The sequence below is a fragment of the Sciurus carolinensis genome, chromosome 10 (genome assembly GCF_902686445.1).
Source record: "Sciurus carolinensis chromosome 10, mSciCar1.2, whole genome shotgun sequence".
NCBI lineage: Eukaryota > Metazoa > Chordata > Mammalia > Rodentia > Sciuridae > Sciurus > Sciurus carolinensis.
In genome coordinates this window covers 9,991,833-10,008,356 of record NC_062222.1, presented here as the reverse complement: position 1 = coordinate 10,008,356, position 16,524 = coordinate 9,991,833, and the positions used below count along the sequence as shown (strand labels likewise).

The 16,524-nt window shown below is 36.2% G+C and overlaps 1 pseudogene; it reads right to left on the bottom strand.

Annotated features, from left to right (window-relative positions):
• Positions 1 to 14,916: 14,916 nt before the first annotated feature.
• On the bottom strand, positions 14,917 to 16,319 carry LOC124994578 (elongation factor 1-alpha 1-like; annotated as a pseudogene).
• Positions 16,320 to 16,524: the final 205 nt, after the last annotated feature.

Sequence of the window (16,524 nt, the reverse complement as noted above, 5' to 3'; positions counted from 1 at the left end):
CTTCTTGCATTCTGTCTTCATACTCTTGTTTCCTTGGATGAATGAATGCTTTATCATTTGATGCCTTCCACCATATTGATTCTTGGTTTTATTTCTTGAGCTTTGGAAGTCTTGTTGAGGAAGTTGGTTCTTGTGCCAATATATTGGGAATGGTGAGCCTTTATTTTCTTCTAGTAGTTGAAGAGTTTCTGGTTTAATTTCTAGATCTTTGGTCTCTTTGAATTGACTTTTGTGCACAGTGAGACATAGGAATCTAATTTCATTCTTCTACTTACGAATATTGTGTTTTCCCAGTACCATTGGTTTAAAAAGCTGTCTCTTCTCCAGTGTACATTTTTGGCACCTTGGTCTAGTATCAGAATTTTGTGTGTGTGTGTGTGTGTGTGTGTGTGTGTGTGTGTCTTCTATTCTATCCCATTAGTCTTCTTGTCTGTTTTGGTGCCAAACTGTTTTTTGTTATTATTGCTCTTTAGTATATTTTGAGATCAGGTATTGTGATGCTCCAGCATCGCTCTTTTTCTCTTTTTGCTCAGGATTGCTTTGACTATTCTGGGCCTCTTCTTCTTCCAAATGGTTTTTAGAACAGTATTTTCTAGTTCTATGATTAATATCTTTGATATTTTAATGGGCATTTCATTGAATCTGTACAAGTCTGTTGCTAGTATGGCTATTTTGATAATATGAATTCTTCCTATTAAGAATATGAGTGGTCTTTCCATCTTCTAAAATCAACTTCAATTTTTTTCTTTAGTGTTCTAGGAATTTCATTGTAGATGTCTTTTATCTCTTTTGTTAGATCGATTCTCCCCCCCCCCCTTTTTTTTTTGTCTATTGTGAATAGGACAGGATTCCTAATTTTTCTTTCAGCACATTTATTATTGGAGTATAGGAACATGATTGATTTATGTATGTTGGTTTTATATACTGGTACTTTTCCTAGTTGATCAGATCTAGGAGTCTTTTGGTGGAGTATTTTGGGTCTTTTAAATATAGGAAGGATCACATCATCAGTAAGCAGAGGTAATTTGATTTCTTCTTTTCCTGTTTATATCCCTGTAATTTCCTTCTCTTACATGATTCTTGTATCTAGAATTAGTACAACCACTTTGGAAAACAGTATGAAGATTTCTCAAAAAACTAGGAAAGGAACCACTATGTTACCCAAATCTCCCACTCTTCAATACTTATCCAAAATAAATAAAATCAGCATATTACATTGATGCAGCCACATCAAAGTTCAAAGTAGCACAATTCTCAATAACCAAGGAATGGAATTAGCCCAGGTGCTTATAAATAGAAGAAGGTATTAAGAAAATTAAGAAAAGGTGCACATATATGTGTATATATATGTCTGTGTGTATACATATAGATATACATGCACATACACAAACAATGTAGTTTTATCGGTTATAATAAAAATGAAAAATGGATGGAATTGGAGACTATCATGCTAAGTGAAATAAGCCAGACTCAGAAAGTTAAACATTTTCTCTCATATGTAGATGCTAGAGCAAAATAAGGGGGAAAAGTTGGCAGGGAATTCCTTGAAACGAGAAGAGAGATCAGTGGAGTAGAGGAAAGGGAATAAGGAGGAGTGAGAGGGATAGGGAACATGGAGGAATGGTGGAATGAAATAGACCAAACTAAGCTATGGACATATATGAATATGTCACCAAAAATTAGCCTTTATGTTTATCTATAAAACATTGATTTAAAAAACTATAAATAAATAGAAAGATGACCAGTAGAGTAGAGGAAGGGAAATAGGCAGAGAGTGGAGGGACAGAAAAGAGGAAATACTAGGGTCTGAATTGGAGAACGTTATACTTCATGTTTACATAATCATGTCAAGATGAATCACAATAGCATGCATGACTATAATGAACTAATACAATCATAAAGATTAAAAAAATACTGTTCCACAAATGTTTTCACAAACTGTCAGAATTTTCCACTTTAGAAATCTGTTTGGAAAAAATTGAAGACTGTTATATTTAAAAAAAAGAAAACAAGAAAGGATGAATAGACATTAATGTGTTCAATGTACTCTGTGCTCCTGATTTTAGTGCTATACATAGTTTGATTTTCTATGGATTAATACAACCAGGATTAGTATCCTATCCAAAAGTTAATGGTTAGCATATATGTATGCTTTCAGAATTTAAGAAAACAAAATCACAAATTATTACAGAGCCTTCTTTAGGCTTGAATATATACAGAAGTAGCAAAGAAAAAAATATTTTCCTTAAGAAGTTCAGGAAGGGTAGCCAGGTGTAGACCTCTTATACATAGAGCACTACTGAGGAACGCAGTGGCCCATGATTAGTAGGTAGGTAGGGAGGGAGGGAGGGAGATATGTTGACATCTTTATTTTCCTTCCATCTGAGCCAGAAAAGGGCCACATAAAAGAATGCCACCTTTCTGGCTTTTCCCATGAGAGTGAACTGAAGGATGCCCACAATTTAGAGCTCACAAAATTTAGGATTAATCACCAGAAATGATCTCGATCTCTCTCTCTCTCTCTCTCTCTCTCTCTCTCTCTCTCTCTCTCTGTCTCTCTCATCTGCTGTTCAAGGATAGTGTAATCAGACAGGTTGGGCCACAGACCCCCTTGTGGTAGGGGGCAATCAAGAGCAACATTTCATTTGGGAATAATTATCGGGGAGTGCAGAGTAGTTTGATCCCTTCCCCAGAAAAAGGAGTCACTGCTTTTTTTCTTCCAGAATAAATAAATGCTAGCAAAATATTAAATTGCACTAAGGCATGCTAACCTGACGGGAAACCCATAGGTTAGAGAACCAAAGCTCTTAATTCATGTTTAACTGCCAAAAGCTCTACACAAGGTAATAATCTCTTCATTGACACTGAATTTGATATTCTGATTCTGCCTGTCTTTGTGGCTCTCTTTCTAGTCCTTCTTTCCCTCCTTCCTGATTGACACCACTATTTCTAAGATATCATTAGTGATACATTTCATGACAGGCATAGAACATTGTGGTAGACTGAGTAGTGTGCCCCAAAGGTATCCCTCCCAAGCTCCAGCAATTGTAAATATCTGACTTTAAAGGGACATGTCCTGCACTGAGCCTCTGGAGGGAACGCAGCTCTGCTGGCACAGTGATTTGAGAATTTTGACCTCTCATATTTTGAAGAAAATAATGTGTGATGTTTTAAGCCACAATGTTGTTGGCGATTTGTTACAACAACGAGAAGCAACTAAAATAAGTGTTGCCAAAGGAGATTTAGGGAGATAAAAATCCCTTCATAGCTCCATCATTAGAGAATGCTTTGGGGAGGAAATTATAACTGAATAATATTTTGAAGTGTTTACAAGATTTCACTCCATGAATATTGATGGGGTTGTGCTCTTCAGTCCCTACGACCTTAATCATAAAAGACTGATAGGTGTGATGAGTCCTGAATGATGAGTGATCCAAATTGGCTATCAGTGGGAGTTCAATGTTACCCGAGTCAATCAGTGCATGAATGAATGAACACAGAGGAAATAACAAGTTGGCTAAAAATGACAATTGATACCAACGGTAGAGTTCCTTGAATACTAAACTAAGGACAGAGAACACTGCTAACACACACACAAGAACAACTTGAAAGGCTGTGAGCATCAGAGAACAGAGATCAAGATCCACTTAAGGATCAAAATCCATATATCTGGATCTTTGTTTTCTGATCTTTAAACTGAGAAGTTGGAGTGAGATATTATACATTATTTCATATAGGTAAAAAGATAATGAAGTATTTTAGGTATGAGAATAATTGAAAGAGATGATATGGTAGAGGAATTTCTCAAACATGGAATGATTTACCTGTATGTATTGTTTTGTATGGAGGTCTGATTTAGTAGCTCTAGACTGTTGCTCTGCAAGTCTGAATTTCTGTCAAACTCAGGGGTCATGTTGTGAATTATATTCACAATACAGGTTTCCAGGCTCTCCCACTTAATGACTTTTCCATTGTCTGTTGTAAGAGTACTGAGTCTGCATTTTTAGTGTTTCAGGAAATGGGTATAGTCACAAGAAGTTTGAGAATCCTTGCATTTGAACATTTAATCTATATTTTTGACTTATTAATTACTAATTAGGCAAATATCTTTAAAAGCATGAAAACATTCATTATAGCATAGACACTAGGTAGTCACTGATCAAATTGCATGTACTCTGAGAAAACTTACTAAGCCTTCAATTTGTGTGTGTGTGTGTGTGTGTGTGTGTGTGTGTTCAAATCGAGGGACAAAACGACAAAACAAAACTTAAAAATTACCAGAGAAAAACTGTCAGGGAAAAAGAAACAAAATTAGCACAAGTGAGACGAATAGAGTCTGTCATAACCTTGTTAAATGATGAACTCAGATATTAAACTTTTGATTAAACATTCAAATTTGTGCCAGCATACACCGAAGCACACATGCACACACACATACTCACTTGCACACACACAGTCAGTCCTAAAGACTGTTCACAAATATTTTTAAAAAGCAAAAATATGAATCTAATGGCGCTTCATTTTTCTTGTATTTAGCACTTGCAAAATATATATTTACATTTATTGAAAAATAAAATATAAGAACAATGATTTTCACCTGAAAATAATTAGAATTCCAAACTGTTCTTTGGTTTAGTTTGTTGCAACTGCACCTGTTTTCCCTCTTCTTGGTTATGTAGAGAATGTGCAATGTGTGCTTCACACAGTCTTTAGGAAAAATGGATATTGTCTCACACCTCCAGGCTCACAGCAGAGAGGGTAGTGTTGAATAAGCCACTCATCCTCCCTTTAAAATGGCTTTTTCCTCTTCCTGCGAACGATGATATGTGTTGCAAACCAAAGAGGATAAGTACTTAAAAGCAGTGTTTTATTTGTGTCCATTATTTTAAAAGTCATCTCTTCTATTGCAGGTTAAAAATGGAAACCTAAAGTGCAGTTGTTTGGCCTGGGATTTTTAATCCAGAAGTGGTATTTTATAGATTAATCTATACTTTAAAATATCCTAGGACCATAGTGGTGTCTCTTGAGTGCTTTACTTATATATTTTTTTTAAAAAAATCATAAAATGGAATCATAAGAATAGACAACTTCCTTCACTTACAGTTTGGTTGGTTTCCAGATACATTACGTTATCAGTCGTATTGTCTGACCCATATCAGAAGAGCAAGCAGACAAAGTGAGATAAGTAACATGAAGTAACTATGTCTAGAAGCACTTGCTTCTAGTGCTAAAATACCCATGATGCCAAATATACTATTGTAGTGATTTTCTTGCAAGGAAAAAAAAAAAAAAAACCTTTTTAGCTTAATTATTCTTCATACAATCCCTGGTAACCTGGCAGGGGGCAATATTGTTGGAGCTGTATTGGAACTGAAGAATCGAATTTTGAAAGATTAGTTTATCATCATGTTTAAGATACAGCAGCAGTGTATTGAAACCTCTCAAACACCAGATAGAAACATGAACTAAATCATTTTGCCATACAGGAAAGAAACAAAATTTTATTTAAGGATATTAAAATGTACTGTAAAATATATCCTTGAAGGAACAGTGTTATTTTTAAAGTACAAAATGGTACGATGTACTTTTTATGACATCTTGCCCTATCTGACAGATATTTATAGATGCCTCTAAATATAGCAATACCTTTTCATGACAATGGATTACATAGGGTTTGTAGCAACTTGAGAATATGATGACGGAAATCTGGAAATCTAAGAAGAATGAAGCAAGGTTAATACTGTGATTAATAAAGCAACACTTATTATTTGTACTTTTGCAGACAGGTATGCTGGTCATTATCCTTGTTTGAGCAACTTTCGGGATTTTGCCTGTTTAGAATTGATTGTGAAGAATCTTCTGTTTTTCTTAACCCTTCATGGTCACAAAGTTGCCTTGTCAGATGTCACTGTTCTGAGAAATTGTTGATGCTCAGCAGGAGATCACAAAAACTAAGCTGGCTTCTACCAGACCAGCTGGCAGGACACCAGGGTGGTTTCCTCCTGTCAGGGACACGTTTTCTGATCTGTTGTATGAATGATGAAGTACCTGTGCATTCTGGGCTATGTGCTGGCTGTTTGATGTACTATCCATTTGCATACATCCCTGGATTTGATTTGCTGAATTTTTTTAGATGTCATTTATTTGTATGAGTGTTTGGACGACAATTAGTTTTCTCATATGTGTAGTGTTGAAAGCAAGATCATACTAGCTTCCAAAATAAATAGAAACCCAGTCTCCATTTTGTATTCTATAAAAGAGTTGTGTAGGTTTATATTTATTTATATACTTTTTAATGTGAAAAATTTCAACAGGGAATCTATCCCATCTTTGGACTTCTTTTCTGAAAATATTTTAAATTCTTCATTGATTTTTATTTTCTATAAGATTTTCTCTTTAAATGTGTGCTTTGTTTGTATTAATAATATATCCCGGGGATTTGTTCATATTTTAATTTAGGATGACATTGACAATATATTAAACTATTGGTGTAATATTGCTTATAACCTTTCTTATTTTAAAATTGTCAGTATTATTTTCTTTTTATTAGTGCATTATAGTTATCAATAACTGTGACATATTGATAAATGCATACAACACAATATACTCCATTTCTTTTCCCACTGCTGCCCCTTTATTTTAGTCTATTTTTTCACTGCTGTAACTAATGGACCCGACCAGCACAGTTGTACAGGAGAAAAGGTTTATTTGAGGGCTCACAGTTTCAGAGTTCTTAGTCCATAGACAGCCAGTTCCATTCCTTGGACATAGGTGAGGCAGGACATCATGGCGGAGTGTGTGGCAGAGGGAAGAGGCTCACATGAGGTCAGGAAGCAGAGAGAGTCCATTTGCCAGATACAAATGTGCAAATATATACCCAAAGCCATGCCCCAATGCCCACCTCCTCCAGCCACATCCTATCACTTCAGTTACCACTCAGTTAATCCCATCAGGGGATGAATTCATTGATTGGGTTAAGACTCACAACCCAATCATTTCTCCTCTGAACCTTCTTGCATTGTCTCACAGGTGAGCTTCTAGGGGACACCTCACATCCAAAGCATAACACCCTTCCCTCCCCCCATCCTCTTTCTCCGTTCTCTTGGTCTTTCTTCTATTACTTTTTTTTTTTAATTGGTGCATTATAGTTTTGCATAAAAGTTGAATCCATTGTAATATACTCATCCATGCACACAGCCTAGTTTGACCAATTTCATGTAGAAGTTCCTCTCCTTTTCCATCCCTCCTCCCTCCTCTCCATACCCTTCCTCTGCTCCTCTATTTTCATAAGATCCCCCTTTTGAAAGCTCCTTATCTCTCTCTAGAGTCTACATAGCTCATAATATTTTCTATCTATTTAATACTGGTTGAGTCTGTATTGGTGCATGATTTTATCACATAATTTGCTAATTACTGGAGTTTTCCTTTGTGTTTCCAAATCTGTTTACCTGTGAGCATATTGATGATACTAATGTTTTTTTTTTTAACCTTTTTGTTATTGTTGTGTACTCTACCACTGATCCACCTTCCACTGCCACCTTAGGAATTCTTCTTGTAAAGGCGTGGCTTGCTTTCTTCATTATATGTTATCTGTTTGCCTCCTCTATTGTCTTTTCTGTCTTTCTTTATTTTGGGGAGGTGGGGTACAGGGTATTGAACTCAGGGGCACTTGACTACTGAGCCACGTTCCCAGCCCTATTTTGTATTTTATTTAGAGACAGGGTCTCACTGATTAACTTAGCACCTTGCTTTTGCTGAGGCTGGCTTTGAACTTGCCATCCTCCTGCCTCAGACTCCTGAGTCACTGGGATTACAGGTGTGCTCCACCACTCCTGGCTTATTATCTTTTATTTTCTTAATTCTCATTTCTTTGACTTTAATTTATTGTCTTATCAGCTGGAAGGACAGTTCATTTTTAGCTTTTCTTTTCTTTTGGTGAATTAATGCCATAAATCTCTCTATAAACTCTGTTTTTCTTGAAAAATACTGATAACGCAAACATATATGCAACAAATTACATCCTAGTGGTTTAGAGCCAATACTATTGTGACCTATTCCACTTAATACTTTGTGTCTAGCTTTGCTTTGTCCTTTATTAGGAAAACTATCAGGTTTTTTAGTTACCCTTTCATAGTAAATATACTCATAGACTTACATTTATCTCTGCCAATATGTTTAAGATGTGTTTGTTATAAATGGTATTTGGTCAAGTGCATTTTTGTTTGTGTTTTTTTTTATTTTATCATTTTTTCAGTCTTTGCCATTTCATTACAATATTTAATTTATACATGTGTAATACAATTATACATTTGATTCTATATACACCATCTTACTATGATACTTTTTTCCCACTAAACCCACCTTTTCTGTCTCATGCACTCTATTTCTTTGTGTTTTGGAACTGATTACTCTTACTTTTAATTCTACTTCCTCTGTTTTCTTCTCATTTTTATTTATGCTTTTTTTTTTTTTATTTTTATTTATTCAATCATCCTAGAGATGATGACATGCATCCTTGAAATGTTATATTCTGATTCAAATTAGTGTAATGCCTTCATTAGTAATTTTGGAATGACATATTATACCTATTGTGTTTGACTCTTTCTTGCTTTATTTTTGTCTAGCACTTCATTTCTGCATGTTTTAATCCCAAAAAGACAATTAGCTTTAGTACAATAGTCACCACTTACTAGTGTTGGCTTATGTATTAATAGTTACCCTTTTCATTGCTCTTTATTTTTTTACCCTTAAAGTTTAGTTTTTATGGGGTAAATTGTCTTCTATCTGAAGAATAGAGTAAATTTTTATTGAAATTTCTGGTCATTCAATTTCTCATTTTAAAATGTTGCCAATTTGATATTCCACTTAAGGATTGTTTTGAATGGAGGTTTTGCTAAATATTATTTTATCCTAGCAGCTTGGGAGAGAAGAATTGCAAGTTCAAAGTCAGCCTCAGCAAAGTGAGACCTTGCCTCTAAATAAAATACAAAATAGGGCTGAGGATGTGGCTCAGAAATCTAGTGCCCCTGAGTTCAACCCCTGGTTACACTCCCCATATTAAATGTAGACTAACAAATATTTCCATCTAGCGATTTTAAAATTTACTTACATAACTGTCTTCGTCTTCATTCAAGGCTTGAACCTTTGTGAGTGTGGACCCATTTAAATCTGTGTATTTTCCTTCCTATTCAGCCTGCCACTTCCATCCCCCTCCTCTAGTTGGATTTTAAGATTTCGCCTGTCTTTGTTTTATGAACATATCAAGATCATATTAAGAAACATCTCTTAATTTCCATTTCTGCATGAATTTAACAGAAGTTTCTTACTATAGAGTGTCTAATAAAGTTTGAAAATCCCTTAGCTATCACCTGTTTATCACTCTTGCAGCCTTCTTTCTGATTGTTAAGTCTCCCATTACATGTATCTGAGATTGTGTGCGACACTTACATATTTTCATTTTTCCTTCTCCTCTCTCTGCTTATTTTATTTCACTTTTGTGCCAGGGATTGAACCCAGGATTTCTTAACCACTGAGCAACATCCCCAGATGGTCTCTGCTAAAGTGCTGAGGTTGGCTTTGAATTTGCAATCCTCTTACCTCAGACTCCTGTGTCGCTGGGTTCACAGGCTTGCACCAATGCACTCAGCTCTTTGCTGAATTTGGTTATTTTCTAGTGATGTACCTTTCTCTTCACTAGTCCTATCTGTGCTGTTTGCCAACTGCTATTGAAGGGTAGGTTAAATTATATCTCTCATTTATATTTATATATGTATAAATATATGCAAAAACATTGTGAAATATGTAGTGTGTATATTAAATGATACTGTATATAACAACATATAAAACATTCTAAATAACATACCAATTTATGATATTTTATATGTAATTATATATGTGTATGATGTATATCATTATTTAGTCATAATTTGCTATTTGAACAGTATTTTTCAAATTTCAGTGTGTGTAGTTGAAATTCTTCACTTTTATCCTATTTTTCTTATTTTTTATTTTTATTTTATTTTCTTATTTTTATTTTTCCTTCTCTTTTCTTAAACAATAGTATGAGGTTTTAAATCTTTTTTTCTTTCTTTTTAGGTAACAACAATATCTAGATTATCTGTGGAATTTATTTTTTTTCCCTGATTATCACATGTGGGAGTCTGTCTTTTATTGTTCTCCTGAGTGTTCTATCCATTGCCAGGCATTGCATATGTTTAAAATGCAGCGTGTGGGAGGATTCCTTTTGCCCTGGATCTAAACACAATAACACACCAATGATCATGACCCAAGTAGGCTGTGCCGGTAGAAAGGTTCTGCTAAAGCACTGCGAACGCTGTTCTCCCTCCTGTTAACCCTGGATCTCTTCAGTTTCCACAAGGATTCTGGTGCATTCTGTAGGGTCCTTTCATCTGCTGAGTGTCCACTTCTTGTTGTTTCATACCGTTAGAGAGTAACTTTGCTCTACTTTCAGAAGCTATTTTTCTATTTTTTTTCCTACCTTGTTTTATGGGTTAGATATAAGGTGTCCCCCAAAAGCTCATGTGTGAAACAACACAAGAAATTTTAGAGGTGAAATGATTGAGTTATGAACATTTTAACTGAATCAGTTCCTTAATCCACTGATGGATCAACTGGGTGCTAACTGCAGGCAGGTAGCATGTGGCTGGAGGAGGTAGGTCACCGGAGGCATGCCTTTGGGTTTGATACTTTGTCCCTGGTGAGGGGAGTCTCTGGTTCCCCATGGTCATGTCCTGAGCTACTTTCCTCCAACATCTCTTTCCACCTTGATGTTCTGTCTCAACTTGGGCCACAGCAATGGAGCTGACCATTTATGGACTGAGACCTCTAAAACTGGGAGCACTAAATAAACTTTTCCTCCTCCGAAATTGCTCTGGTCAGGTCTTTTGGTCACAGTGGTGACCAAGCTGACTTCAACGCTGAGGGAAAAATATTCAAGAGCTCGAGCCCCTCTAACCTCCTTTAAACCCTGTGTGTGTCTTTGTCCCTCTGCCTGCTGAGCAAGCCCTGCAGAGGTGCCCCCCTCACCTGCCCAGGCTCAGACTGCCAGAGGTCCCTGACGGGGAGCAGCTGCAGAACTGAGCTTGCTCTGCTAGCCTTCTTCCTCCTCCAAGGTAGACACTCTACCTCTTGTTCAGAAGCTCTCTGCTGCTTTTTTTTTTTTTTTTTTTTGTGGTGTCGGGGATTTGAACCCAGGACCTTGTGGAGGCAAGCACTCTACCAACTGAGCTATATCCCCAGCCCCTCTGCTGCTTTTCAACAGGCGGTTTCTCCGTTGCCTGACTTGTTTAGTGTCTTTAGGAGGGAGCATACACTGCTGCCAGGTATTTCATATCACCCAGAAGCAAAATATGTGTTTTTATTTTAATTGTTGTTAATTACAAACTGTCCAACAGATTTCACTCAGTGATGAATAAGTGACATCCCAGTTTTTCTTCCATTTAAAAGATTCCAAACTTCATCCCATAATGTTGATGAAATGCATGGTTTAAACTACATAGTCCAAGATATTTGGATCATAATTATCCAAAGCATGGTGATATAATTTTAAGTACTATGTGGAGTGATTTTTAAACTGACTGAGAAAACAATTTTGAACAGATTATTCTAATTAGGGCAATTCTGTATTATAACTCTAAGTTATTAAAGGTGTGGGGAAAATGCAATAATGAGAATAGTGTCAATGATGATATTAATGATAATAATCCCTAGACATCTAGAATGTACCAAGCACTGAGTATATGTTATATTTGGATTACTTTAAATATTTTATGTTTTCATTTTATGATATATACCATTATTATGCACACTTTCAAATATCAAAATTGATATTTTGGCTAGTTAAATACTTGCTTCAGCGAGTACCAAATTTATCTAAATCCTTGTTCATTTAGCATTAGAATTACTCAGTCCCCCCAAAAAAGATTAGTTTATAAAGATGGAAATGGATATTGTTTTATACTATACTTTTTCTATATTTCTAGAAACCTTTAATAAGATGCCTGAGCATAACACTTATTTCATCCAACAAGATATAAATTCCTCCATTTGTGTGCTCTGGAGCTACAGTTAAATTCAGACGGAAAGAAGAGGTAAATGAATGAAGGCTGTCTACCCTCAGGGACAGAGGAGAGCTTATTCCAAGAATTCACGGAGGGAAGAGTCAAATCTGTTTAAGTAAAAAGCATGTACATATTTCGAGGCATATTTAAAAATCTACTATAACTATAACCAGATATATATATATATATATATATATATATATATATATATATAAAACCAAAGATATAAATACGTTCATCTAGTGACTTAAACAAATGATCACTCTTCATTACAATGATTTCCCTTGTATTAAACAGTGGGATATCAACTCCTTCCACTTTGGATTCATTTTTGTCAATAATTCATGTTTTTATTTCTTCTAGAGGTGCTATAAATCGTATCATAAATAATAAATGTAGTAGAAATTTCAAAAAAAATTCAGAAACGAATGCTTTTTCTGCATTTATCTGTCAAGATTTTTTTCATGAAATTCAACAATTATTTGAAATTTGTTGCTGTATTTCTACAGTTTGTTAATTTCATACATTAAAAAAGCATTAAGTGGCAACTTTGGCTATATCTCTTTCACATTAACAGTTCCACTGTCTTCAAAATAAAACACTTTTTGTCTAAGAATGATTTTATTTTCTATTTTTAAAAATGGATTCTATTACATAACATTAAAAGTTGCATATTAAAGTTGCACCCAAGAATGTTTAAAAGAATAAAACATTTTTTAAAACAGAATTTGAAAGAGACAAGCCAAATAGCCTTCCCACGGAGAAGTCCCATGTTTTCCTCTCATCATCCACAGGAGTCTTGAATGAATACAAATGTTTTGCACCTCCCCTCTTTGACAGAGGTGGTCTACTTTTCAGCCTCGGCCCCAGGGCCTATGGAGACTGAAATGTGAGCACAGCAAGCTCATTCCCAACCTTATCTTGAAAAGCAGCCTGCAGTTTTTCTGGTACTTTGAATATTCTCGGGATTATACTGAAGATGGGATTTCTCAGGTGGTTATTCTGTTTTCATCAGAACTACTAATATCCAAACTAGAGAATGCTTAGAAGAACTGGTTTCCTTATCAGCCAGGATCACTATTTAAGGCTTCTAGTAATGATTTACAGAAGTTTCCATTTGAGATAGGAAGAAATTTTCCATTTTTTCTGTATCAAGCTACCTGTAATTCTCTAGTTGTAGTAAAACACGGTTTAATGGATTATGAAATAAAATTCAATCATTTCTGGGCAAAATCTTTTCCTTTTCCTTTAAAACAAAGGTTCTACTGGTAATCCTCCAGCTATCAGTAGCAATAACAGTCAAAGAAATGTTGTGTCCCAAAGAGCCAAACTTAACTCAATATTTGCAACAAAAACGGGACAAAAGGCCCCAGAAAACCCTATAATAATGTAATATCGGTGGGAGAAAGCACATAATTGGTTCCCTTGAAAGCCTTTCCAGACCACAAATATTAGCCCACATAAAATTGTCCAATTAAATCAAGATCCAGGAAAGGAAACATTTTCTCAGAGGCATTTTTGTAGTTCAAAAAAGTCTGTAAAATAATAATCCTTACTATTATTAATGTTATGATTCATAATCCCTTAATGGGAAAATATTTCTCCTTGAAATAAAGCCAAATGTATATTTAAGCATTTTCTAAAGTACTGTCTTTTAAAAAATTGGATGATTTGTTTTATAGTGGTGATTTTTCTGGTAATAAGCTATGTCCTTGGCATTACAATTTCTGTTAGCAGGAGGAAGAGAATCACCTGAAAGACTCATGCCATTTAGGATTTTACCAACGCAACCTGCAAACTTGCACTTATTAAACGAACTGCTGATTTGGATCTCCAATTTCACTCACATAAAATTGATGGGAAATTCAGCCAACATTTCTAGAATAACGAATGCCCTCGTCTGTAAATTTTAAATAGTTCAAGTTATTTCATAGTTTATATTAACTGCATTTTGAATTATGTGGGGCTACCATTTATCTCCAAGTCTAGTGGTTGTCTCCAAATAGCTTTTTGTGATTTTTACCTTCGTATAAAGACTGTCATTTCTACTTTGTAAAGGTAGCTGGTTCTGAAGATGTTAAACCAGGTGTGTCACAAGCTCTTAGCTTTGTGGGAGTGGTTTTGGATGGAAAGCATATGAAGATGTTCATCCAATTAGAGGAATCATAACATTCTCATGGAAGTCTACAATAGGGTAAATGCTTATACACTTTTAAGTACCCTCAGATTTTTTTTTTTTCAGAAACAACAGCCTCTAATATTACAGGATTTTGCCCTCTACATTACAAAGTTATTTCTCTACCCTAACCAAGTGTAGTAATCAATAAGCCCTCCCAGATACTTACTAGCTTCTTGAGACAAGATCCCTCCCAGTTTTCCTTCCAAACTAAAATTCCCAACCAGAAAATTTATTTATACTCATGAAGTTAACAGATTCTCAACACCAGAAATAGGTTGAGAAACTCTTGCCTAACATCTGTGCAGAAGTTCAGGTTGACCAAAAGAAGACACAGGTTTCTCATTAAACTTTTGTTTTAATGGGTCTCAAAATTCTGTGACAGATTTTTGGTCAAGTTGTTTCCATTAAAAAGTACTGATTTTAAAAACTAATAACTTAAAACTATCTCACGCACACACACACACACACACACACACACACACACACACAAAAACGGTCCACAAAACATTCTCCTTTCCTTCTGAAGGTTTTATGATGCATTGTTATCATTAACCAGTCATTTACTATTAAACGTAAATGGTCAATTGAGACAAACAGTTCTGAGACCGTTCTTCCACCACTGATTAAGTCGGGGGTGGCAGGTGTTAGGGGTAATATTCATTTAGCTTTCTGGGCAGACCTGGTGACCTTGCCAGCTCCAGCAGCCTTCTTGTCCACTGCTTTGATGACACCCACAGCAACTGTCTGCCTCATATCACAAAGAGCAAAATGAGGAGGAGAGTCAGAGAAGCTCTCAGCACACATGGGCTTCCTGGAACCATGTCAGCGATGGCAGCATCACCAGACTTCAAGAATTTAGGACCAGCTTCCAGCTTCTTACCAGAACGGCGATCAATCTTTTCTTTCAGCTCAGCAAACTTGAAAGCAATGTGAGCTGTGTGACAATCCAGTACAGGGGCATAGCCAGCACTGATCTGGCCTGGATGGTTCAGGATAATCACCTGAGCAGTGAAACCAGCTGCTTCCATTGGTGGGTCGTTTTTGCTGTCAGCAGCAACATTTCCACGACGGACATCTTTGACAGATGTGTTTTTGACATTGAAGCCCACATTGTCTTCAGGAAGAGCTTCACTCAGAGCTTCAGGGTGCATTTCAACAGACTTTACTTCAGTTGTGACATTGACTGGAGCAAAGGTGACCACCATGCCAGTCTTGAGAACTCCAGTCTCCACTTGGCCCACAGGGACACTACCAACACCACCAATTTTGTAGACATCCTGAGGGACAGACACAAAGGTTTGTCAGTTGGACGAGTTGGTGGCAGGATGCAACCTGAAGCTTCAAGCAGTGTGGTTCCACTGGCACTGCCATCTTTACGGGTGACTTTCCATCCCTTGAACCAAGGCATATTAGCACTTGGCTCCAACATGTTGTCACCATTTCAACCAGAAATTGGCACAAATGCTACTGTGTCAGGGTTGTAGCCAATTTTCTTAATGTAGGTACTGACTTCCTTAACGATTTCCTCATATTACTTCTGACTGTAGGGTGACTCAGTGGAAACCATTTTGTTAACACCAACAATTAGTTGTTTCACCCCCAGTGTGTAAGCCAGAAGGGCGTGCTCACGGGTCTGCCCTTTCTTGGAGATACGAGCTTCAAATTCACCAACACCAGCAGCAACAATCAGAACAGCTCAGTCATCCTGAGATGTGCCTGTAATCATGTTTTTGATGAAGTGTCTGTGTCCTGGGGCATCAATGATAGTCACATAATACTTGCTGGTCTCAAATTTCCACAGGGAGATGTAAATGGTGATACAATGCTCACGCTCAGCTTTCAGTTTATCCAAGACCCAGGCATACTTGAAGGAGCCCTTTCCCATCTCAGCAGCTTCCTTCTCAAATTTTTCAATGATTCTTTTGTCGATCCCACCACATTTGTAGATCAGATGACCAGTAGTGGTAGACTTGCCGGAAGCTACGTGTCCAATGACAACGATGTTGATATGAGTCTTTTCCTTTCCCATTTTGGCTTTGATTTAGCGGTGGTTTTCATGACACCTGTGTTCTGGCGGCAAACCTGCTGCAAAAAACGGGTAAGTTTTTTGATATAAAATTAAAAAATATTTTTTAAAGAAGTTAAATATTTAGTTTATCAAGAATATAGATTTCTCAAAAGACTAATTACACAAGTATTTTCTAGGAAGACAATTACTGCTCTTATCATTTTATTGAGTATCCAGAGAGTACATAGGAAAAACAA